General features: G+C 38.7%; 1 long non-coding RNA gene across 2 annotated transcripts; it reads right to left on the reverse strand.

Annotated features, from left to right (window-relative positions):
• Positions 1-743: 743 nt before the first annotated feature.
• LOC148187192 (uncharacterized) lies at positions 744-25,597 on the reverse strand. 2 transcript variants are annotated; one of them, XR_015778892.1, is made up of 3 exons: positions 24,815-25,597; positions 2,405-2,488; positions 744-2,317 (listed from the first exon to the last, which is right to left on the reverse strand). It is a non-coding gene; the product is annotated as an uncharacterized LOC148187192 (long non-coding RNA). The 2 variants fall into 2 exon arrangements; XR_015778891.1 differs by having other exon boundaries at positions 2,405-2,491.
• Positions 25,598-26,111: the final 514 nt, after the last annotated feature.

Consider the following 26,111-nt stretch of genomic DNA (forward strand, 5'->3'; position numbering starts at 1 on the left):
CTTTAAGTTCATTCAGCCTTTTTTCCTGCGGGCCTGACGGGGACAGGGGGCGTCTCTTTCCCTGGCTTCTGCTGACTTTGTGCTGTTTTGGAACGAGGAGCAAAGAACTTTTTCAAAAGAGTGTGCGGGCGCCCCGCCGGCTGCAGCTCCTCTCTGCGTCTCCACGCCCCTCCGGCCACATTTGTTTGTTTGCCTGTGTGATCAGCTGCGAGTGAGTGTCCTCATTCTGCCCTGACTGACGCTGCGCACATGACAACTTCTGTCAGCATCAGACGGCTGCGTGGCCGTTGATCGGGGGATTTCTCGGCTCACACAAACCCAATAAGACGTGGAAGCCTCGAGCAGATCTTACTGGTGTAAAACAGCGAGTGTGTGATAAACATCTGCACCGGAGGAGGAGAAGGAGGAGGAGACGCTCCTGCAGGAGGACTTTAAAACCGCGAGTGAGAACGCAGAGATTTTGCAAAACAAAGAGCAGCTCTGCGAGTTTGTGTCGAACCAGGATTACTTTGCAGTTTCTATCTTTAATACCACACAGTTCACACCAGAAAAAAAACCTCAGAGAGGATATTTATATGTATTTTCCATGACTTATTCAGACGATGAACACTTCTGAAGGCTCCATCCATCCATAAGTGGAGCTCCTTCTCTACAGCATCCTGTACGTACAATCACGGCTGAATGCACAGAGAAAGGTACGCACATGGGGCCAGACCAGGACAAACAGACGCAAGCTGACATGCAAAATTCATAAAAAACTTTCATTCACCTTTTCAGGCAGCTACAGGACTATATGTGATATGATGAAATAAAAAGAAATCATAACAGATTTCAGATATAAATTATGCGACTGTTCTGGAGTTTTCAATCAAATCACAGAATCTCATTCAGCAGAACAAGAGGCAAAGCGTAGACGCTGAAATTTCCAGTTTAAGAAAGTTATATTTTATGTGATCAAAAGCAAAGTCATACTACAGCGTATCATCCAAAATAGCATGAAAAAATTATACTATAGCAAGCATCACCAACTGGCAGAGGCCTGGGGCCAGACTAAAACGTCGTCTGATCCGGACCCGTGGCCAAGTTGTAATATAATTTAAGAATGAGAACTTTAAAATAAGAGGTTTGTTTTTTTTTTTCTTTTTTTGACGGGCGCCACTTCTCCGGTTAATACGGTAAGCGTCCTGCAGTCAGGGGAGGTTGGCCTATTATCAGCACAATGTGCTTAATTCAATCAATAATCGGTCTGATGATCTATGATGATAATTGTGGTATCATCTTGAAGATGGTTACAGCAGCGGTAATTAATTATTATTTATTAAACTTTCCAGCATTATATAAAAATTAAAAGCTCCACCTTGAACAAACTTCAGGTAAATTTAACAGCTCTCACATTTAAACAGACTTTTCAAATTACTGCACAATTCAGGATTAAATAAAACGATCATGAACAGGGAAATAATGGCTTAAACATAAGCTTACTTAAAATTATGATAATAACATGAAATTTTCGTTATGATACTACATGTCCGACAGCCCGCTCCAGCACAGACGTGCTACAGCCTGCTTTAGCGTGGACATGTCCGACAGCCCGCTCCAGCACAGACATGTCCAACAGCCCCCTCCAACTCACAGATATGTCCAACAGCTAGCTCCAGCGCTGAAATGTGCTAGAGCCTGCTTTAGCGTGGACATATCCAACAACCCCCTCCTGCGCGTGGACATGTCCGTTAGCCCGCTCCAGCGTGGAAATGTCCAACAGCCCGCTCCAGCGCGCAGACATGTCTGACAACCCACTCCAGCGCGCAGACATGTCTGACAACCCACTCCAGCGCGCAGACAAGTCCGTTAGCCTGCTCCAGCGTGGAAATGTCCAACAGCCCACTCCAGCACGGACATGTCCAACATCTCGCTCAGTGCAGACATGCCCAAAATTGCATTGCAGTCCAACAACCCACTCCAACACGGACATGTCCAACGGCCCACTCCAGCACACAGACATGACCAACAGCCCCCTCCAGCACGGACATGTCCAACATCTCGCTCAGTGCAGACATGCCCAAAATTGCATTGCAGTCCAACAACCCACTCCAACACGGACATGTCCAACGGCCCACTCCAGCACACAGACATGACCAACAGCCTGCTCCAGCACAGACATGTCCAACAGCTGGCTCCAGCACAGAGACATATCCAACAGCCCCCTCCAGCGCGCAGACATGTCCGACAGCTGGCTCCAGCGCGGAAATGTGCAACAGCCCGCTCCAGCGCAGACATGCCCGACATCCCACTCCAGTGTGCGAAAATGTGCAGCAGCCTGTTCCAAAAAAACACCTGTCATTGCGTGCGACCAATATGCACAGAGGTATTAAAAGCGCCCATAACACTGATTTATCACATATACCTGCAAGCCAGGCATCACCAACTGGCGGGCCATGGTCCAAATTCAGACCAAAACTTCACCCTATCGGGACCCGTGGCCAAGTAACTGCTAGGAAAGGAACGGAGGTTGAAACAATGTGAAAAAAACAGATTGTTCAAAGCTCTGTTTGCACTTTTTCTAAAATAGGCATATATTTTCATCAAAAGAAATATGGTCTGTTTTCTTTTACTTGTAATGGAGGCCTTAAGTTAACTGTGCAGGGACTAACTTTATTTATGTAAAGGCAGCTATTTGTTTTCCATACAAGTGCCATAATGTGTCTGTAAAATTGTTGAAAATTGACAATAATTATTGTTGAATGATATGGAATTGTACGTTGTTGATTTTATTCAATCGACATTATGAGATTCAGACCTTTGCTGGAAGGAAATTTTAGTATCTGGACCTTCCTCTGTACTATAGCATATCGTCCAAAATACTATAGCGTTACGCTAAAAGCACTGACAGAGCGTCGCTTTTTAACGAGTTCAGATTGAGAACAGGCTGAAAAAACAGCAACGACAACGAAAACATGTTGCCCAAAAAGCTGCTAGAAATGCAACTTTGATAACAACAGTTTTTTAAATTTTTGGTCTCAAACAGTGAAGGTGTCTCGCCATCCACCATCTGATCCATCTCACAAAATGAGGCTCATATACTAAATAAAGATAAAGCTGTTAATGCTTTTGATTGTCATTTTAACAATAAAAGAGATAATTAAGTGGTCAGATTTAGTTGTGTGCAACTAAAACCTTTTTGTGGTCACCCACACAAGAGTCGTTATTTTTCCTGAATCTGTCATATCTAATATTTTCCCACAGTCATGTTGGCATTTGTCGAAGCGTGTTTGGGTTTCTCTGGTCCTGAATCTGCAGCTCTCAAAACATCGGGCCCCGTGATTATTAATATTTATCATTCGCACATCCTGCCGTGAATTATTCTCCTGAATAGGATGAGATTTTGTCACAAGCTGAAAAAAAGGAGATGTTGTTTGTTTATAAAAACGGGGGCGCCACTGTGGGGGGACAATATTAGTGCGTGACCCACCCTGGCCGTGACCTTTGACCCAGGTGATGATATCATCAGCTGTATGGTGAGCAAACATTCTCTGTGTCAGTAAACAGAGAAGTGAATTGTGCAACTGTTTTTTGCATCACCGTCTCTGAAGAAGTCACTGTGCTGACAGTGATGTAAAACCGGTCACGTAGGCAGACCTGAGGCATCTCGAGCTCATTAAATTTCATTTTCACTGTAGATGGAGTTCTTAATTAGATGAGCCTAATTGCCCGTGAGACGAGGAACATTTGTGTTTACCCGCCATCCCTGTCGAGATCCATTCCCACAGCGGGGGGGGGCGCCAACCCGCCCCGCAGCGCCACTTCATTTCCTCATGAGCCTGATTAAAACAGCCAGCAGCTCTTTTACAATCCAATCACATGATCACACTTCACTGAGAAGCACACCTCCGCAGAGAGTTAGTGGGTGATGAAATATGACCGAGAGCTCTTCTCTGACATCGGCTTATGAAACATGGAATAAAGCACGTCTGCATCACGCTCTAATGAGGAATTTAGCAGCTGTGACTAATGACTTTATTAACAGCCTGATCTCACTCTTACGTTGTCAAATACCGACGCTTTGTCACATCCCTCGACATCTGATACTGATGATGAGCAGCGCTCGCCATAGACGACTGCCAAGGGTGACATTGCAAGGAGGGCGTGAAAATTACGCCCAGAAAAAAAGAGTTTAAGTCAGTTATCACAGTCTGAACAACACGCAGGTCACTGGGACCTTGCATCCACCAAAATCTAATCAGTTCATCCTTGAATCTACTCAAACATTTGTGCCAAATTTGAAGAAATTCCCTCAAGGTGTTCTTGAGATTTTGCAATCAGAAGAACGAGCGGCACAATGTCAGAGTGATCTTGAACTTTGACCTTCAAACACCAAAATTGAATCAGTTCATTCTTGGGTCCAAACTGACATTTGTGCCAAATTTGAGGAAACTCCCTCAAGGCCATCTTCAGATGTTGCATTCACAAAAATGACATGGATGCAAGAACACTGTGACCTTGCATCCACCAAAATCAGATCAGTTCTTCCTCGAATCTACTCGAACGTTTGTGCCAAATTTGGAGAATTTCCCTCAAGGTGATCTTGAGATATTGTGTTCACAAGAATGAAAGAGACGATGTCACAGTGACCTTGAACTCTGACCTTCGACCACTAAAATCTAATAAGTTCTTGAGCCAGACGTTTGTGCCAGATTTGAGGAAACTCCCTCAAGGCCATTGTCAGATACTGCATTCACAAAAATTACATGGATGCAAGGTCACAGTGACCTTTGACCTTTAAACATCCAATTCTAATCAGCTCACCACTGAGTCAAATTGAATGTTTGTGCCAAATTTAAAGTTATTCCCTCCAGGTGTTTTTGACATATTGTGTTTTTAAAAGAAACAAGAAGAATGCAAGGACACAGTGACCTTTGACCTATGGCCACCAAAATTTAATCAGCTCATCCTCAAGTCCGAATGTATGTTTGTGCCAAATTTGACCCTGTATTGGCAGATATTCAATAACTAATGAATTGGATCAGGAGCAAAAAAAAAAACCCTTAATTTGGACGTCCCTTTAAAAACGTAACAACTGAAGAACTGGTTGAACGTTTCTGGTCCTCCTGATGACTTTATTGAGCCCCTGACTTTTCCTCGAGCGCCATTTGACATTTGTGGCGGGCGCTCACGAGCCCCTCGAGCACCACTGAGGCGGAGCGCAGCCTCGCTGAGCTGCGAGCGCGGCTGCAGACTTTTGAGTCGAGTTAAGGTCATCATATAAGGCGTCAGGCTGTGAAAAATCCCCACGCTTCAGCATAAGTGGCTTCACCTTATTAAATTAGTCTTTCATTAATTTTACAGAAAGACCCCTTCAACTGACACGACGTCCTCACGAAAATGTCTTTAATAAACATTAAACATTCAAAGCTCAGATATGACGACTTGGATCAGTAAAGGAATCTTTTATTAGTGATGTAGTGAAAACATTATAACTGCAAATGTGGCACATTAACCCTCTGAAACCTGAGCAAATTGGCTTGATTTTATTTTTTTTCCATGAAAAGAAGGTAAAAGGCAACTTAGGAGAAAGTGACCCCAAAATTGGCAAAAAAAAGTAAAGGAAATACACCTATTAGCATGCAAATAATAATAATAAAAAAAAGTAAAATACAAAACAAAAACAAAAAAAGTGCCTGAAAAAATTCTGTAAACTATTTTAAAATTTCATTATATATTTATTATCATTTATTATTTATTATCATATTTATTATAAATGTATTATTATACATAAATTTATATTTATTTTATTTAAAATATAATTAAGATAATTCCTAATATACCGTAAATATAATAAATATAATTTATATATTATATTATATATTCAAATATTTTACCCTATCCACCTGAATTATCTTCTTATTTTTAAGTATGAAATTAAATATTTCTCAGACTGATCCCTACTTCAGTGGTACGTACATACACCAAATTTTTCAGTTTTATCTATATTCTGAAGCTTTTTATAACGGGTTTTCATCCATTCATTGATTCATTTTGTTCCTAAAAACGTGTCAAACGTGTTTATACATGGCTGCTGACAGTATTTTCTGATTTATGTGGTGATGAAAATAAAACTTGTAATAAAAAAAATAACTGTTTTAATGCCAGTAATCAACTGGTAAAGTTTCATGGTGTATCTGTTCGTTAAAATGTTTTCTGTCGGTCTTTTAATTGTCTTGTTTGTTTGTTTTTTGTTTATTTGCAGCGTATATTAACAGACTTTTTAGTCCTTTCTTTTGCTAACTTTATTTTGTGTTATTTTTGTGTTTTATATTGTTTGTTTTGAGGTTGTATATTCAGATTTTGTATTTTTGTTCCATGTTGTCTGTAACTTCTGTGACTGCCTGTCCCGGCCAGGACACAAAAAGAGAGTTTGAATCTCAAGAGGTTTCTCTGGTTAAATAAAGAAAAATACATGAATAAGTGTCTCCACTCGAGTGAGAAATGACCTTTTCTAAATGACCTGATGACGTTTTAATAAGCCATCAAAACTCAAGCTGCTACTGAAGGATGGATAAAGTGGAAAAATAAAGTTGCTTGAGGAGAATCAACTTTTGACACCGTGTTTAACACTTTAAAAGTCACACCGATCTCATGCACTGGCTTGGAAAATCTTCATCATCCATCATAAGCGATGGCCTCTGACTAAACTCGAGCTGCACACACGCCGCCGCTGCTGATAACACGTCTGTCAATCTGCGGAGGCTGACACCAAGCTGACACTTGTAATTTCCACGCTCACCCAAACATCATCTGATTCTCATCGTGTTTGTTTTGTTGCAGACGTACGGCGCAGACCTGAACTCCCGACACCCGACCCCCGACCCCGCAGGTCCCAGACACATTGTGCTGGGGGGGGCCCCTGGGGCCGCGACCCCCACCGACACAGGATGACACGTAGGTGATGAGTCTCTCTGGGGGCGCGGGGTTAAGGGACGGTGACATCACAGCGCACCCAGCCCAGCGGGAGGATGTGCGATAGACACCCGCAATCTTGTTTGTTTTCAGTTGGGGGGAAATGGACGAGTTAGAGAACTGGAGATAAGGAAAACAATACATCATCTGCTGATTCCACGCTTCCCAATTAGGTCACCGCACACAAGAAACTGACACCTGACAGGCACTGGGCTGTAATTAAAATCAGGGTATGTCATTTTTAAGGGTTAAATTTGCTTCAATATTTCACAGGACTCTTGCACTCGCAGCCTGAAACCTGCTGATGTTGCAGGCGGCTCCAGATGTTTCACCCTGCTTTGTTTATCGTGGGTGTTCTGGGCACAAGGCCGCCGCTTTCTCATGATCGCTGTCCTCTTCCCACCGCCGTCACCGCGTTTTCAATCCTAACCTTCCCCGAACCTGCAACCTTAAACGCCGTGCCGGCCTGACCGCATTACACATCCTTACGTAAGTCCACGTGGTCTCAAACAGAGCGAGGTGAGAGACTGAGGCCTAGTCCAAACGTACATGTTTTTTTTTCCTTCCTTTGTTTAAAAAAATAAATACAAATCCCGTTATAAAAAACGACCTTCCAAACGAAAATGTAAAATCACAATTAATACCTGCTCTATCATTTTCAGTCACATTAAACCTTGAAAACATGAGCAAATTGGCTGGATTTCATTAAAAAACATGGAAATAAGGCAACTTATCATTAAATGACCCCAAAATTAGCACATAAAAGAGGAGTAGAAAGTTACGAGAAAATACCTGAAATTAACAAAAGAAAATGAAAGACATGTAAAAGATCAAAAACAGGAACTGAAAACAGTGCTCTAATTTCAAGATAAAAAAATGTAAATATTTTCTTTTCTGAAACATTTTAACCCGTTGAAACTGAGCACACTGGCTTGATTCCTGTCAAAAATACGGAAAGAAGGCAATTAGTAGTGAAAGAAGAGAAAAATTTGTGTGAAAAGTACAAAAAAATCACCTAAAAATGTATTAATAAATATGAATAAAAATAAAAATTGATAGATTTAAAAATAGATTTAATAAAATAATTATTCTGTAGCCTAATTTTAAATATGTAATTATAAATATAAATAAATTATAAATATATTAAAATATAGTTTAGCTTTACTTTTTTATTTCTCAGTGTACTAATTTCTTTACATTTGTAAAATGTTACCAAGTTGCTCATGATCTTTTTTCTCAGTTTTTTTGGGGAAAAAAAAGTTTTATTGGTTTAAATAGCAACACAAGAAATGTGTAGCTCTGGATTTCAAAGAATTAGAAAAATCAAATAAAACCTAACTGACCTGTCACACAGTCCGCAAGTGGACGAAGAGCCAAAACGCTTTGAAAAATTAAAAGATGCATTTTAAGAAATACCGGTGTGATCGAGGCCGGAGTCTGCGCTCCAAAAATGAGTCCAGCTCTATACATAGAGTGACCTAGTTTCTTGTTAACATACATACATTTCCTCTCATGTCTTGGAGGTGAAGATAAGTGGTGACCAGCACGTCGTCTCGCCAGATAAAACCATTGTCGACTGGTTTTTATCAGGCTGGAGCGCTGAAGGTCACATCTGCCGAACACCTTCTGTCCTGCACAGCGTTCAAATGTTTTGACTCAATCTGTGTCAAGGACTTTTCGACGCACATTTTGTTGTGATTGTATATTATCTATGACCAACTTGACTACATTTACATTGTTTCTGTTTACTGGTAATATAACACGCCTGTATGACCTGCATATTGCTCGCGACATAATGAAGCGTCAAGGCCTCTCAGGTCGTCTGTTTTCTGTCTTCGAACTCAAAACCGACCATGAATAAACTTTTAATGGACATAGATTATTTGATTGAAAAAGAAATTGTTTTACAAGTTTTCTTCTCATCACTCAATAAATCAAAAAATGCCATCGTCAGCCAATAAATATCAATTTTCGCCTTGTTTTATAGGAATAAAATGTTCTATAAATCTGGCTATGAATGACGTATGAACAAACGCTTCAGTAAAAACCTTCACAGTATAGACAGGAATAAAACTTAAAAATCTGGTGTATATAGGTGCCACTGAAGATTTTTGGCTCAGAGTTTAAGAAAAAAATTATTTCATACATGTTTAGACAAAAAGTAAAATACTACAGGTGACTAGAGTAAAAAACTAATAAGTATATCACTACTAATATTTCCCAGTTTATTACTGATTATTGAGACAATTATATTTTACACTAAATGTTTTATTTTCATCATTTTATTAATCTGAAAAATACTGGTAGCAGCCAGTAAATATCCATTTTCACCTTTGTATAAAGAATAAAATCTAAAAATCTGTCTATGAATTATATAATTAAAAACCTCTCTGTTAAAATCTCCAGAATATAGGTAGGAATAATGGTTTAAAATTTGGTGTTTGTAAGTGTTGCTGAAGTTGAGATTTTTAGCTCAGAGCATGAGAAAAAATAATTCATAATTTTTAGATTAAAAAACAAAACAAAAAACAAAACAAAACCAAGAGACTACAGGTGAACAGGGTAAAGATTTTAACCCATAAATATCAACATTAATCTTCCTCAGCTGATTATTGACATTAATACAATTATTTTTTATATTGTAGTTTTTGTCTTTATCTTTCCATAAATGAGAAAATTCTGTCAACACCCAATAAATATCAATTTTTGCCTTGTTTTTAGGAATAAAATGTTCCATAATTTAGGCTATGAATGATATATGAACAAACCCCTCTGTAAAAAGAGTATAGACAGCAATAAAACTCTGGGTTTTTTAACAAGCACTATATCGTAACATTAAAATGTTGTCAGGAACATATTTTAGTGCACTGTTTGGTTGTAATACAAGAGTCTGAACAGGAAGCAGGCGCCATACTGTTTCCTGTATTGAGAATAATTGAGGCTGAAAATACGGAAATCAAACTGTAAAAATAATCAACGCTGACCAAACATAAATCAAGATTCTGCTACTGTGTTGCTTATTTCTTTTCAAAAATATTTTCAGAAGCATTTTAGTGTTAAGTTTAGCTGTAATGTAAGATTGTTTTTGAACAGCAGCTGCCATATTGTTTTCTTAAGAATTTGCATTATGTCGCCCACCTGCAGGAGCATTATTGGTGAGGTGCAGCGCAGTGCATTCTGGTAGTTGTAGGTTTTCTACCTCTAAAGCAAAGCATATGTAACAGTCTCTTTTCTGTGTTTTCTCAGGTCATCTATCATCAGTTTTAAAAGTATTTGCTACTTTCTACAGCAGAGACAGCCTAGTTTTACAGCAGTGAAACACTTCTTTAATGACTGTTTTAAATTGTATTTAAATGTCTTTTTAATAATGTGTTTGTTTTGCTTCTGTATGTGAGGCTCTTTGAGCTGGTGCTGTTGCTGAAATGCGTTATATAAATGAACGTGCCTTGCCTAACAAGTTGAGAATTTTCATTGAAAATCCTTTATCTGTAATACGGACTGACTGCATCACACATCATTAAAAGGTAAAAGTCAATAGTTAATTAACCAGTTTTGGTAGATGTCAAATAAATCCTTGCTCTCTCTTTTTAAAATATTCTTATTTCACCATGATCTGTGTGTTTGATCTGTGTGTTGAGCAGTGCCTTTATTTCCCTGCAGTGATTGACTTTTTTTGGCCGTATATCTTCCTGTAGTGTTGTATAACCTTAGGCAAACTTTACCCCAAATTTTTAATGGACTTTTTTTTTTTTGAAGGTGCTGACTGGGCACAGAGGCAAAGACATCACTTTAACGTCTCTTTTAGTATCTGTCAGGGTGTGTCAACGAGTTGGAAACCTGCGTCGACAAACATTCCTCCGCCGCCGGCGTCACGTCACTAAATCGGAGCATATAATGAGAAATTCTCCTCGTTGCTTTCCCAGAGTTTTACAGACGACCGAGAGCAAATCCATGGCTACCAGCTTTATATTCGTAAACAGACCTCATGTGAGCACCGGAAAATGTACATTTTGTGTTGCACAGCTTCAGACGGTCCCTAAGGGGAAATGGTAGAGACACCTTGTCCACCTTGGGACAATAGGGAACCAGACTGTGTCACGTCATGGCACACAACTATTCTTATTGCTCCAGGATGCAGCAGGGAGGGGGAACGAGGCTGCTGAGTCAGGCCAGACAGGTAGTCCCTGAGTTATTCTGTGTCATGTCACTCGTCACGATTTTTAGCGCTCTGCAGAGACCTTCGGTCTGCTGCATGCTCCGGCCGACCGGTGTCCCTGCAGCGAGCTGGCACCGACTTCTGACGAGCTACCCCTCTGTGTTGATACGATCATAAACACTGATTAAGACTCTTATCGAAAGCACAACAAAAGAGTTGGGAAATAGCTTGTTACGTTGATGCCAGGAACAATAAATGCTGGGCTGCCATACAGGAAGCTGACCTCCGTGGAGGTTCAGGAGAAACTATGACTGAAATTTAAAGAAATTGTTTGACGTTTTGGAAACAAATACCGTTGAGGAAAGTTTTAATAGGGTTTTATGTTCTGGAAATGTTTTTGTCCTTTGTCACTGATACTCAATTTACGCGGACCAAATCTGGTCCCTGATAGGGTGCCGGACGGCCCCAAAATATTTTCCAATTCACAATTTCAAAAAAAAAAAAAAGGGACTCATAGTGGGGTTTTTTGTACTTTAAGTATACATACAGTGCAAGAGTACATCAAACTGCATCAAAATAGAGCTTGTTTATCAAAAAAAGTGGACCCCCAACAGTCCTAGAAATGTCATAAAATCCTCGAAAAATCCTAAAATCCTAGAAATACCATAAAATCTGAGAAACCTCCTTAAATCTGACAAAAATCCTTAAATACGACAAATGTTCTAAAATCCTAAAGATGTCTGGAAAGCCTAAAAAATGTCCTCAAGTCCTAGAAACATCCTAATATCTGAGAAACACCCTAAAATCCCAACAAGATCATAAAATACTAGAAAAGTCCTAAAGTCAGACAAAGATTCTAAAATCCTGAAAATATCCTGAAATCCTGGAAAATTTATACTATAACGAGTATATATGTACTTCTCTTTACATTTTCCCGATTTTTTAAAAATGTATTTTTAACAAATTTTTAGTATTTTTCTATTTCTTTTTTTCCAGAACATTTTTCTTGTAACTTTTACATTTTTCTTGCTAAATTTAGCTTTTTTTCCTGATGATCTATTTTACCTCTTTTTCTTTGCATTTTTAATTTTAATTTTTTTTGTTTTTGTTTTCTTTGTTTTTTTAGCCTTTTTCCCCTCATTTTAACTTTTTTTGTGCAAACTTTTCTTGTAATTTCTTGCTAAGATGCAGACTGCATCTTTCCCATATTTTTGAAAGGAATCAAAGCAATTTGCTCCGTTTTTAAAGGTTTAAATGCTTATGAAAGGTACCTGAATGCTGCACAAGAAAACTGATGTAGATCCAGGTTTAAAAGGGTTAATATCAGTTATTTGATAATGACTGTGTGACATATCAGGCATGTGAAGCCATTGTATAAACCCAAATACCGGCACATTTCTGACAGATATTTTCTTTAAGAGAATTTATCTTCCCATAAACACGGAGTTTAAATATATTCTGATAAAGTTTACGGTCAGGTGGTCATCCTCAGCCTCTAAACGTGCCGACAGATGTGTCGTAAGACTCTTCGGTCCGTCACGTGAGCTGCTGAGAGTCTGCGGCATGCACTTTTTCTAAACAAAGGAATGTGTGTTTGTGTGTGTGTGTGTGTGTGTGTGTGTGTGTGTGTGTGTGTGTGTGGTTTCATGAGAAATGGTCCCCCAGACATCCTCCGTGTGTGTCTCTTTGTGAGCGCTCTCCTGCAGCGCCCGCCTCTTATTCAACCTCCTCGCAGGCAGGAAGAGGAAGCTGCGTGTTCGATTGTGTGTGGGAGCCAAACACTGATCAGAAACTGCCACTCCTCTGATAACAAATCATGTCACGAGCGCGAAAAATATGTGACAAATGACTCGACCATGACAAAAATGACAATACGCTCATGACGAATTTTCCCTCCTATTGTATCGCACGTGTCTGTTTAAAATTTTCCAGTGACATCATTTATCGACGGTTTTATTTTGTTCCTCGGGTCGCGTTGAGGAATTTGACCTGAGAGCGTTTTAAGACGAGGAGAGAGGGAACATGGATGTATTTGTTCAGCTGAAGACCCCGTGACGCTGGTCCACGCTGGAGGACAATGACCCGATCGCCACAGGCTCGGACCTCTGAACCAATCAGAGCAGACGACACACAAACACTAGAAAAGAGCTCAGACACGCACGGGTTTAAAGACGCACTTATCAACATGTTCATATGAACAATGGGTCACATGACCGTGTGTAATGTGTGAGGAGTCACTTAATGTCGAACCTTCACAGATAAAAAACAGCAATCCTCGCCTCAGTTCTGGTTCAGGCCAGATTCAGTACGTTCACACGATGTTAGAAAAAGTTGAATTATTGTTAGTCTGACCAAAACTGGACTTTAAAAAAAACATGTAAACATGTTAGTTTGACTGAAATCGGACCAAATCAGATTTCTCGATATTGCACTAACAAACCTCGATAATGCGACTGGAAGTCGATTCCCTCAGTCATGTAACAGTCAGACTTTAACGGACTCGGTGTTCTGCACGTGCTCGTTACTGCAACGGCCTCCCCTCAGTGGTTAGAGATAGGGACTGTTCGTTACGTATGAGGGTGGAAGGGGTGCTGCAAAACGGGTCATGCATTTTAAAAAACGTAGGCACGGAAGAGGGACTTGTGTTTTTAATTTTGGTTTATGTGAGGGATAAATAACTTGAAAAGGTGGTGTTTGTTATTTAGTTGAAATAAAAAAGTCACACCCCAGCCCCCCCAAAGCTACTTGATGTCCTGCTGTGAACGGGGCTGCAGCAAAACATATTTTAGCCACCTAAAAAATAAATTAATATCAGTTAAAGTGTTCATTATATTTGAATATTGTCTCATCTTTATGTCACACAACAGCTGATGGAGGCAGCAGCAGAGCAGCAACTTTTTAATAATTCTTACTTTTGGGGTGTTTTTCTGTTTTTATTTTGAATAATTTTGAGGTTTGGGGTGTTTTTTATTTTTATTTCATTTTAAGTTTTATTTTTTGTGTTATTTTTTAATTGTTACATTTTGGCTGGGTTTTTATTTCTATTTGTTAATCCTTTTATCTCTCTATATATAATTTTGACTTTTTTTTTACATATTTCTTCTTCCTTTTTTTAAATAAATTTCATTTTTTAGGTTTTTTTAATATTTTTTTCTGATAATGACTTTTTTGGATGTGTGTGTGTTTTTAAAGATTTTTCTGCATCAGGTACTTTTATTTTTAATAATTTAAGTATGTTTTCCTGTTTATACTTACTCAGTTTCACTTAAGTAACATTTTTAATGCAGCACTAGTACGTGTAATAGAGTATTTTTACAGGGTGGTATTAGTACTTTTTCTTAAGTAAAGGATCTGAATATTTTGATTTTTACTATATTTATCAGGAATACTTTTATTGCAGATTACAGCGTTTACACCTACAGTTTATGTATATTTTCATGATGTGTGTCAGTATGAGTTACTCCTGCAGCTTCTGCTCAATGAACACTCAGCTGCTCCGTGTCATAAAAAGGGGAAACCCTCAACGCTGCCTTAAATAAGCACAGCTCAATTCACTCCATTGCCCGGTGCCTTACCACACACACACACACACACACACACACACACACACGCACTGCTGCATGTACAGGATCATAAAGTCAGTGCACGTCACACAGCAGTTTCTGATCCCTGCTGCTCAGCTTCAATGAAACCGTGGACCACATGCACGTCCCTCCTGCACGTCCCTCCTGCACGTCCCTCCTGCACCGCTTTAATAAGTAAAAGTGCAGCGTGCTGCGTCCCTGTCTTGCCCGCGGGCGTGTTGCTTCTCCACATACATGTGAGGTGTATATTTAGAAAAGGTTGTGCGCAACAGTGGGTGTTGCGTGGGTGGATGTGAGGAGTTACTTTTAACACTGGAACCAATGACCCGTGTGCTGCAAAAACAACCACACACATGCATGATGTGTCAGTGCAGACACACGCACAACTTCACAGAGAATTATTTACACACACACACACACACACACACACACACAGAAACAGAAACAGGGAGGTAAACGCCACCTCTCCCTGCACAGGAAACCCCAGCGTGCAGACAGCTCTGCGTGATGCTGCTGCAGCGATGCATTATTCACCATCTCTAAACATGGATTCCCCCTTTTTCACTCCATTTACACAGTTTGACGAGCGCTTCAGAGGCAAACGGATGCGTGGAGCACGTGGACGTGCGGCGTGTTGCAGGTTAATGAAATGTGCTGTTTTAGCTGCTGTGCGTTTGGTGGAGCAGGTGAGAGATCAGGCAGCGGGGGAAGCCCTCCGCGATCTCATCAGCATGCATCCCTTTAATCACTTGCACGTATTCATTATTCACCTCCCAGCGGCCATGAATTATTCAGCGCTCGTATTTCCACATGAGAACAGTGAGAGAAGACACGAGGAAACCTGTCCAACGTCTTTTCTCTCCCTGGTGCACCAGTTTTGTCATTCTGGCACAAACACGCAGAGAAATCAGCCACCTCCCATCAGCGTGCACGTTACACCAACGCCAAAATTCAAAATGATTGCCTCGAAACAAACCACAAATGCAGAAACTAACTAACTGTTATACAACTTGGTCACAAACAACAACATCCTAAATAAATAAATATAACAATTAAGCGGGTTTTCCATTACAGAAACAGTATTCTTGATGATATGACAAATTATTGAATAAGATATTTTATTATTAATTTCAAGAACTTACAATTGCAACAAAAAAAATGTTAACGTTTTTTTTGTCAGCAGTTTGCCTTCAGATAATCAGTAAAAAATAAATAATTTTCTGCTTATCATTTGTAAACTTAACCTTTTTGAGGACATTGGCTTAGTTTATTTCAAAAACATGCACCTAACAAGAAATGGCCCAAAAATTGGCAAGAAACTGGTAAAAAGAAAAATACCGTAAAACATATTTTTTAAACTTAAAAGCACATACAAAAAAACCAAAAATAGCCTCAAGAAAGTGCTAAAAAATTACTAATTTCTTTTTGTTATGTAAGATAATTTTAAATATATAATTAAAAGAGTATTAAATGTAGTTTTCTGGACATTTTTCCCATGTTTCTTTTTTTTATGCTATCTCCTAATATCTCCCAGCTAATATCAGGATCGTGCTGGACATTTTGCATTTTGGTGTGAATTTAAATATAAATGTGGAAGATTAGTTTCATACATTTTGATAAAAACAGAGAGATGGACTTCATAATTTTCAGGTTGTAATTTGTTATGAATTTTTGAACTTTAAACTGTCTCTTGAGGCAGGTTAGCGTGTTACTAAGTTTGGTTTATTTCTTGCATTTTAAGTTAGATTCCCTCAAAAGGAGAATATCATCAATAAACATCCAAATATCTGCAGCGCTTTGTCTCTGATGAGTTATTAATCAACCACGCACGGTGCAAAAATGCGAGCAGTAAACAGTCCTTCGCCTGCTTCCTGTCACTAAAAGCGATGAGGCATCCGAATCCGCAGAGAGGTCGCTGACCTCACTCGGCCCCGCTCCCATGACAGCTATTATGTTTCCTTCCACCGTTAACGTGTCGCAGTGAAACAGTTAATCTTTAGCCGGTTTCGTCCCTCACCTCTACAGGTAGCCGTGGAAACGAAATCGAGAACAAACAGGATGCTGCCTCCGATTCTGCTGAGATGTCGAGAACATGTTTTTTCTCTCCTCAGCGACCTCGCAGCTCGGGTCGACTTCAACAACGACGTCCTGCAGTCCGTCTTCTCTGGACAGGGAGGCGACTGCGAGCTGGAATTGAAATCGATCGAGCGGCTCTGTGCGAGCGAGCAGCTGCGGCTCTCGCGGCGTCACGCCGTCAGAAGCTGCTGTCGTGCACCCGTTACGTGCTGCTGTCGTGTCATCTGCAGGGAGGCGAGGACTTTCTCATTCAGAGGAAAATTTGATTTGTCGTAATCGAACGTTTCATATTGATCGAATCAATGTTCCTAAACCACATTTACAGCCAGAATGGCGCTTGTTTTTTAGAGAGACACTGCTGCATTTCCTGTCGGTATTGTGCCACAAAAAGTACTTGTTTTTTTACAGAGTTTCTATCGATAGAGCCATGAAAAGCGGTTGTTTGTTGCCGCCAAACGTGGGGAAACCGCTGTTTTTCAAGCCGGGATAGTGACACAAGAAGCAGCTGTTTTTTTACAGACGTTGCTGCGTTTCCTGCCAGGATCGTGCAGCTGAAAGTGTTTGTTCCTCAGAGAGACGACGCTGTGATTCCTGCCAAGCGAATGCAACAGAAATCGGATGTTTTTTAATAATAGACTGCGGTATTTCCAGCTAAAAAGTAAAAAGACATCACTAATTTGCCAGGATTTTGCCACAAACGTGGTTGCATTTTATGGAGACATTGCTGCTTCTTCTGCCAGAAGAACGCAATGAAAAGTGGTATTTTTCCACGAAATGAATCCTGTTAGAAGAAGGCCACAAAAAGTTTTTACGGAAACATCGCTGCGTTTTCTGCCGGACGAGTGTGAAGAAAAGTGCCTTTATTTTTTACCGAGACATTGCTGTGTTGTCGGGATATTGCAACAAAAAGCAACAGAGACATCATTGCACTCGAGGTGGCGACTGTGCCAACAAAACCGTGTATTTTAAACCAAAATGTACATTTTTCCTGACCATCACCAAATGTTTCACCTTTTGTTAATCACAGTGATTATAAAACAAGAAAATCTAAAGTTATGACATATCTGCTACATAATAACATAGAAATGTGTTTGCAGACACAAAGCCATCATTATTCTGGCCGTCGGTTTTTGGGTTCTAGTGTAACCAGCAGATCTGACGCTCGGTCGGACAGATGGCGACCCTCTCGGCAACACGAAAACCTGTTTTTGCTCCTCTGAGCAGTAAACCTCTCTACAGCTGAAACAATAAGCCTGTCACCTGCTCAAAGTCGGCGTTACTGCGGGAGAGTCGCCGTCGCTAAAGCGTGAAGGAGAGCAGATCCGTGCCGAGGTGGCGGCGGCTCCGCGGGCTCCTGAACGCAGCCGGAGCTCTGGCAGTGTGAAACCTTGGCACAGAGGGAGGCGCAGCGGGACTCCAAAGATGACTTCCTACTCTGTCATGTGTGCGCCCACACAGCCAATCTGCCACTGCTGCTATCAGACTGAGCCTCCGGGACCCTCGCAGCAGCTACAGCCTTATTTGGGCTTCTTCCTTTAGCCCCAAATCTCAGGAGCGAGGAAACAAAACGCTGCATCATGTCTTTTTATTTTAAATTCATGAAAAATAGACGATAAAAAGCCCTCAGAGATGCCTCTGATGCACACAGCGATGTGCTTATGCAGAAAATGACTCTGTGAGCTGCTAAATTTCAGCAGATGATGAAACAACTTAAAGAGCAACTTTTCATTTTTTCCAACCTGGATCCTAATTTTCATGATTTTGAGTCTGACGGGAACAAAAGTGTCTGAAACTGGTCCAATGTAACCACTCGAGGCATATTCAAGACATCAATGTGCGTCCACTACAAGTGTTTTTTTTTTTTGTTTGTTTGTTTTTAAACTGACAGGCTGCGATTATTAACCCTTTGAAACCTGGAGGAACATCACTTTTCTTGTGCCAGTTTCAGACGCCTTTCACAAGTATTTTAAGCATTTCTTTCAAAAACATGGGAAAAAAGCAAATGAGCAACTTGGTAATAAATGTTCATCAAACTGGTAAGTTTAGAGAAATGATTTTGAGAGAAAAATGTCTCTGGGAAAAAAGCTCGGTAAAAACTTTATTTACAGTTATCACAGGTTACAGAATTATAATAATGTTTTTAAGCATTTCTCCGAGGTCACTGCCTTCTTTTTCTTTTCTTTTTTCTATTTTTTATTATTATTTGAAGGATTTTAGGACATCACTGGGTTTTTAGGCCCTTTCTCAGATTTAAGGACATTTTAGGGATTTTAAGACGTTTCTAGGATTTTGGTATATTTCAAAGGTTTTCAAGGATTTCAGGAAGTTACAGGATTTTAGGAAATTTCTCGGATTTTAGGAAATATATGGGATTTCAGGACATTTAATGATTTTAGGATGTTTTCAGGATTTAAGAGCATTTCTAGGATTTCAGGACATTTCTAGGATTTCAGGACATTTCTAGGATTTTGAGACATTAGGGTCTTAGCTCGGACCTCTGTCAGGCGTGTGGGGGGGCATATTTTGGTGCTGTTTTATTCGCTCTGGCACCTTATGGATACTAAAAGCACAAAAAACAATTCCCAGTGTGAATGACTTTATTTTTATTGTGAATTAGAAAATGATTGGGGGGCCAGATTTGGCCCTCGGGCCGTGAGTTGATTATCACTAATTTAAGGAATATCCTGTCAGTGAACGTGGAGTCGGCCACTTTAAAGGCTGGTTTGGATGTTGGTCTGAAGAATTCAGCAGCGAAGCCTCATAACGCAGAGTGCTTATCGGACGTAGCATCCTGCAGAAAGTGTTTATTTAAGCGGAGTGGACTCGCTCTGACAATGAAGAGAGACAGGAAGCAGAGAGCTCGATAGGAAACACACAAGTACATCCGCAGCGCACTGGAAACAGTCAATTAGCAGCGGTCTGTTAATAACTGCGCGTCACTATTATTAGACGCGGTTCAAATAAACTGACAACTCAAAGAGCCGAAACACCTAAAATAAGACGAGCGATGATGTCTGAGACGTTCCTCAGAGGACGCGTTTCTTCATCAGAAAAGGCTGCAAATGTACGACTGTTCAGCCCACAGGCACGTTACATTTGTACATTTTATACGTGTTATATCACATAAATGCAGCCTCGTGCTGCATCGCGTCCGAAGGAGCCAGTTCTCTAAAGATTCAAAGCACTTCAGCAGATAAAGAAAACCTCTTCTTATCTTGGGGTCGACAGATTTATAGCTGATTATTGGGATCAATATTTGGCATTTTGCAAAAAAATCTGTATCCATATTTTATTTTAATGATCGATGATAAAATTAATTAACTTAAAAGTGCAAAGAAAGTGTCAGCACTTTGTAAAACCTCAGGGTGCTATTTTTATTCATTCATTTTTTCATTTAAATTTTTGCTGAACTGTAAAAAATAAAACTAAAAACGTTGCTGGGAACTTGCTCTATTTGATGTTGAACGTTTCATTTTTTTCGGTTATAATTAAACATTTGTTAAAGGCATTTAAACAAAGTTTTGAGTTGGAGTTTTTTATAGTCCAAATGATAAATATTGACAGAAATATTTTCAGTTTTATTGGAAATGCATATTTGTTTCAAATATCTGTTACTGGTCTCATTATCTAATAACTGTCATCGGTATCGGCCCTGAAAAACAAATGCTGTTTGTCCCCTCCTGAACGTGTTCGTGTTTTCCTTGCAGGCGCAGCGCGATCAGCAAATATTCCTTCTCTGGAGAAACGTGTCCCCCTTTATTCTGTCTTTCTCGTCCTTTATAGATGTTGCTCTCCGCTGTTTACTGATGAATAATGCATGGAGGTACCCCCTTTAAAATCTGGTTTTACTGCAGACTGCTTTTTTTTCTTTTTTTTTCGCAGACTAACAAACTGATTCCTAAAAATAGCAGGTCAGCTATGAAAATAACAAGCGCTTGAAGAATGACAGCACGAGAGGGGGTGAATGAAACGATGTCAGCCGAGCCCAAAATAACCTCTGAAAATCACAACGCTGACAGCTGAAGAGCTTCTCTGATCAATAGTTCAAACTTCTGAAGCTGATTTTACCAACAACAAACATCAAAATCTGTCTGCAAGTCACAATAACCCAAGCTGCACGGAGTAAAGGGACGGAGAGGATTTTGGCCAGAAGCTCGGCCCTCCTTGACTGCTGCGGTCTGATGCAGGCGTGCAAGCTTTTTAAATTTACTTTAATGTTTTTATTTAATTTTAATTTTATTTAAATTCTTTAATTTTTGAATTTCCAATTTTATTTTTTTAAATTTTTCTTATTTAATTTTTTGATTTATTTATTTTTAATTTCATTTAATTTGAATAGAATTTTAATTTTAATTGGTGCAATATACAGAAGCAAACAAAAACACACTGAAATCTGTCTGCAAGTAACAATAACTGAAGTTGTGCAGAGTCTGCAGAGAGAGACTGTTGCGGTCTGATGCAGGCGTGCCACCTTTTTCAATTTTTATTTATTTTATTTTTTAATTTTTATTTTAACCTTTTGATTTTTAATTTAATTCTTTAATTTTTATTTTAACATTTTGATTTTTTTAAATAAATGTTTTAGGGTTTTATTTTTATTTTTATTTTTATTGGTGCAATTTACAGAAACAAAAGCAGCCAACAATAAACATTCAAATCTGTCTGCTAGTCACAGTAACTGCTGTTGCACAGAGCGGAGAGGACAGAGAGGGTTTTGGCCAGAGGCTCCGCCCTCCTTGCCTGGTTGCGGTCTGATGCCGGCGTGCCAGCTCTTTGTCTCAGTCAAGGTTATGACTTCTTTTGTAACCTGCAGCTCCTCTGAGCTTTGGGAGTTTGGGTTCAGTGTCACAGCGGACGGGAGGCTGATGGAAAATGAAACACACACGGTGGGTGATCCAGACGCCCGATTACAAACTTTTTAAACTTTTTTTTTTAAATGATTCATATATTTTTGGTTAAATTTTCACGATACAGATGCGGATCAGTTCTTAAATCTGTATGCTGATGCCTTCTGTTTTTTTGTGGCTCTGAAGCACTTTAACATCCGCCTGCGTCATCAGAGCTTCATCACATTTAAAGACACCTAAAAATGTGCACGGTGGTCGAATTTCACTTGAAAATCTACCTGATTCTTTCAAGAACAAAAGAAGGCAAAGAGTAATGTTACCAGAAATGACCAAAAATATTGCCAAGAAACCTAAATATTATCCAAAAATTTGCAAAAAAAAGAAAAAACATACAAGGAAATGACCTGACCCCTAAAGAAGCACAAAAAAAATTAAAAACTTAACCGTGACATAATTTTAAATACATAAGCAAAAGAAATACTGCTTTCAGTTTTGTTTTGTTTTTTAATTTTCTAATAATTTTCTCTCCCTTTCAAACTTTTTCCATTTCAGTCGTTTTCGTCACCTTTTACATCGCCTTTTTGCCGTGTTTCAAAAACATAAATCAAACCAGTCTGTTTGGGATTCAGAGGTTTAAATGCTTGTGAGAGGTGTCCGAGCGTACCACAAGAAAAGTGACGACGATCCAGGTTTCAAAGGGTTAAAGCAAAAAAAAACAACAATGTGCCAGATTGTGGCAATAAGCTTGGATGCTTTTTGAAATGTATTTTTGATTTTCACCACAGGAATCCGTCGTCCGAGGATAGGTATGTCCAACTCGACATCGCTGACGTGGGAACCGAACGAACGGCTCCAAAAATAGATTAAAAAGTACTTTTATTTTGAAACATCCCACATGAATTGGTGGGAAAGCGGCTGCAGAGCGACTTCGCACAGGAAATTAACACTGAACTCACCATTAACCTTCCATTAATTCCAGGCGGATGGCAGCGCTATGGTTTGTTTGGACGAGCGCGTCACTCTGAGAGGCACTTTATTACAAACCTGCCGTGTTTGTGTTTCAGATGCACTTAAATTTAACTTGTTTTATGCCAAATATGTAAAAAAATCAGTTGATTTGATTTCCTCTTGGGAATAAAGTTTTCCAGCTCCGGTATGTTCGCTCGGTCGATGTGAAATATTTTGGATTTAATGAGAAAGCGTGGCCCTCAAGAATGAATCAGAAAACTTTTTGGAGAGGAGCCCAGGGGTCATAGGTCAAAGAAAATGGCAGACATGGATCAGAAGTAAAAATACAGAAAAAGCACTTTGCCTTTTAGTCTGTGAGAGGATTAAGAATTTATGTGGGAAAATAAAGAAATAATCATTTTCCTGTCAATCAGGGATCAGAAACACACCTGGACGGGGAATAAGAGTGAGCTCCTAGTATTTTATTAAAGTAAAAGGTTATTTTTTAAATTAATCTACTATGTAAAGTGTCCTTGCTATTATTATAATTATATGAATAAATAAACAACGTTAGTTGGTGATGATATATTACTGTTAAATCAACCCTTTGAAAAATGAGTAAATTAGCTTGAAGGCAACAAGAAATGAAAAAGGAAATGACCCAAAAATTAACGAGAATTAATTAAAAATGTGAATGAATTGAAATTAGTAACATAATAAATAAACAAAGAAACTACTAAAATAGTTGAAAAACAGTTGTGCTTTAAACTTTAAAATAATTTTGTGGTATAATTTTAAATACATAATTTTGACAAATATAAATAGTTTTTCTCTAGCTTTTTAAAAATAATTTTCTAAAAATTAATTTCTTGCAAATTTATGCTCAAATTGTTCTTTGCCAAAACGAAAAATGACCAATAAAAAGACATCATCCGCATCAGATAAATAACCGGAAACTTCTCGTTTACAGAATAAATCACAAGCGCTGCATAAACAGTACGAGCACCACAGCTGCTGCAGCAAATATTAAAAAAACAAATCATATCCACATATTAAAGCAAACGTAAAGACGGCACAGTTTTACACACCTCACGGGGCACACACAACGCAGCGTTGCTAAGCAACGCATCTGAGGACAGTCGCATTTGTACGGTGAGTTACAATGAGAATCATTTTAATAATCTTTTTTTAAAAAAATAAAAATCAAGATCTAGCTTTTTAGTTTGGCTTTTAATTGAATTTTACCTGTTTATTTATTGACTTTTTACACATTTTAATTTGTTTTACTCGACACTATACTATTATTTTTATTTTTTTTTTAACATTTTTATCTATTATTTGTTATGTTATCCTTTTATTTCTATTTATTTATTTTCAAATTACATTTTCTAAAATATTAAGAGTATTTTATTTTTTACCCATGATAAATATTATATTTATTCATTTTAATCTTTTATGTAAACATTTTAAAAGGAAATGATGATATATATATATATGTATATATATATATATATATATATATATATATGTAGGCATATGGAGGAAATACATGCTATTTCCACTAGGTGGGCTGTCACAGTCAATGTAGCTGCTGATCACTGACATATCCCAGACTGGGATTATAATATTTTTTTAAAAATTACTTTGCACGTTGTAAAGTTTCATACAAGGCATTTTGAGCAATTGGCCCTTGGCTTTTTAATTAAGTTGGTTTTTCACTAAAAATTATATTCATTTTTTTTAAAGTAAAAATCTGAGATACAATAAAAAGATTTTTTTTTCTTAACCAAACCACTTTATTTCGTTTTGTTCCGTTTGCTTGTTTTCTCTTTTTTCTCTTCTTTTCCCAAATCACTTTATGCGTGAATGTCATGAACATTTTAATACAAAAAAAGATGAATGTTTGTTTTTGGATAAGTATATTTGTACTTTTTTTGTTCTTTTTAAAATAATATAACCAAAACACAAATGGAAACCTGACGCATTTTTGGAACTGCAGTTGCACTGTAATGTTTGCATCTGTAAATCGATATAGGTCTGAATCTGCAGATTATATAAAACCATATTAATCTCAATTTAAAGAAAAGTTATTCCAGAAAGTTTTGGTTTCATTTGAAGAGTTTCAAGCATATTTCGATGATTATCGGATCGCGAATCGCAATTATTTTGGCAAGAATAATCATGGCTGGACAGCAGAAAAGACACTTTTCAACATCTGGTGAGTGTTGTGAGTCTGTTGTTGTACTCACCTGGATGAAGGTGTGTCTCCTGCACCGCAAAGTCCTCCTCAGTCTGCCTCAGGGTCCAGACAGCCAGTCCACGTGTCTCTGTGGTCCCAGTAAAACCAGTCCACTTGTCTCTTTGGTCCCAGTAGTCCCACTGCACTCTTCGGATCCTCAGACCAGCAGAAAGTCCTCGTTCTTGTTCACCTGCAGGATCCACCTGTGCATGTTAGCATTTAGCATGTCAGCTGCAGCCCCCTACATGTCTCGAGCATCGTGAGCGTGCTCATTAAGGTGCGCGCCAGGTGTTGCATTGAAGCATGATTAATTAAGAGAGACTACTGGTTATATGAACAATAATGTCGATTATAACCGCACACGTTCTCTTATTTGCGTTATATTTTGGTTTATTCATCTCGTGCATGAAGCGCTCGCCCCGGAGCATGGACACTTGTTTACGCACGAGCGTGACAGGTGGACGCAAACTTTTTTTTTTTTCATTTCCGGAGCGACAGCTGAGTGCAGAGGGTCACCTGTGTGCAGCTGCGCCCCCTGCGGCCGCACACACACCTGCAGCTGCTGCTCTGCTTCATGTGTCATCGTCATGTTTTTATGTGACTTTTTTTTTTTTTTTTTTTTTACTTTTGTTACAAATGCGACTTAAAATGTAGAAAAACACTGTGCTAATTAACCCTTCAAGATCTGGATCGACATCAGTTTGAGCAAATTGTTTTGAATTCTTTAAAAAACATGAGGGGAAAAAGCAACAAGCAACTTGGCAAGAAATGTTCTAGGAAATGCAAGAAATTAGCAGATTTAGAATTTTTTTTTTTTAAAATAAAATTAAAAAGTCTAGCACACTACATGTATAATTATCATAATAATATATTAAAAATTATGTTACATATTTGTTATTATTTTCTGGGCCCTTTTAAAGTCATTTCCTTGTTTGTTTGTATTTACGCTCTTTTTTCTTGTCTTTTTTATTTTGCTAAAATAAAGGAATTTTCTTGTATTTAAAACATGTATTTCTTACCATTTTTGGTTTCTGCGTCGTGATCCTGCTCTCCAAAATCTGCAGAAATTAGGTCACAGCGTTCTGAACCAAACCCTCGCTCCTCTGCTGTCACTTTAAGATTTTGGCACGCCACCGTCCTCAAACACACTTACAATGCAGAATATAGTTCCCATAAATTCCTAAAAACAAAGATTTTTCCTCCTTCAAGTTCTTTATTCTAATAAAGAAACCCTGTGTGATTGAGTATTTTTAATTGTGTTATTTTATTTTTAATATATCTATATTATTGTAGTTATTTTATGCGTG

This window comes from Plectropomus leopardus, chromosome 15 (assembly GCF_026936395.1).
Source record: "Plectropomus leopardus strain MGB_pleo_1.0 chromosome 15, ASM2693639v1, whole genome shotgun sequence".
In the NCBI taxonomy this organism is placed as follows: domain Eukaryota; kingdom Metazoa; phylum Chordata; class Actinopteri; order Perciformes; family Serranidae; genus Plectropomus; species Plectropomus leopardus.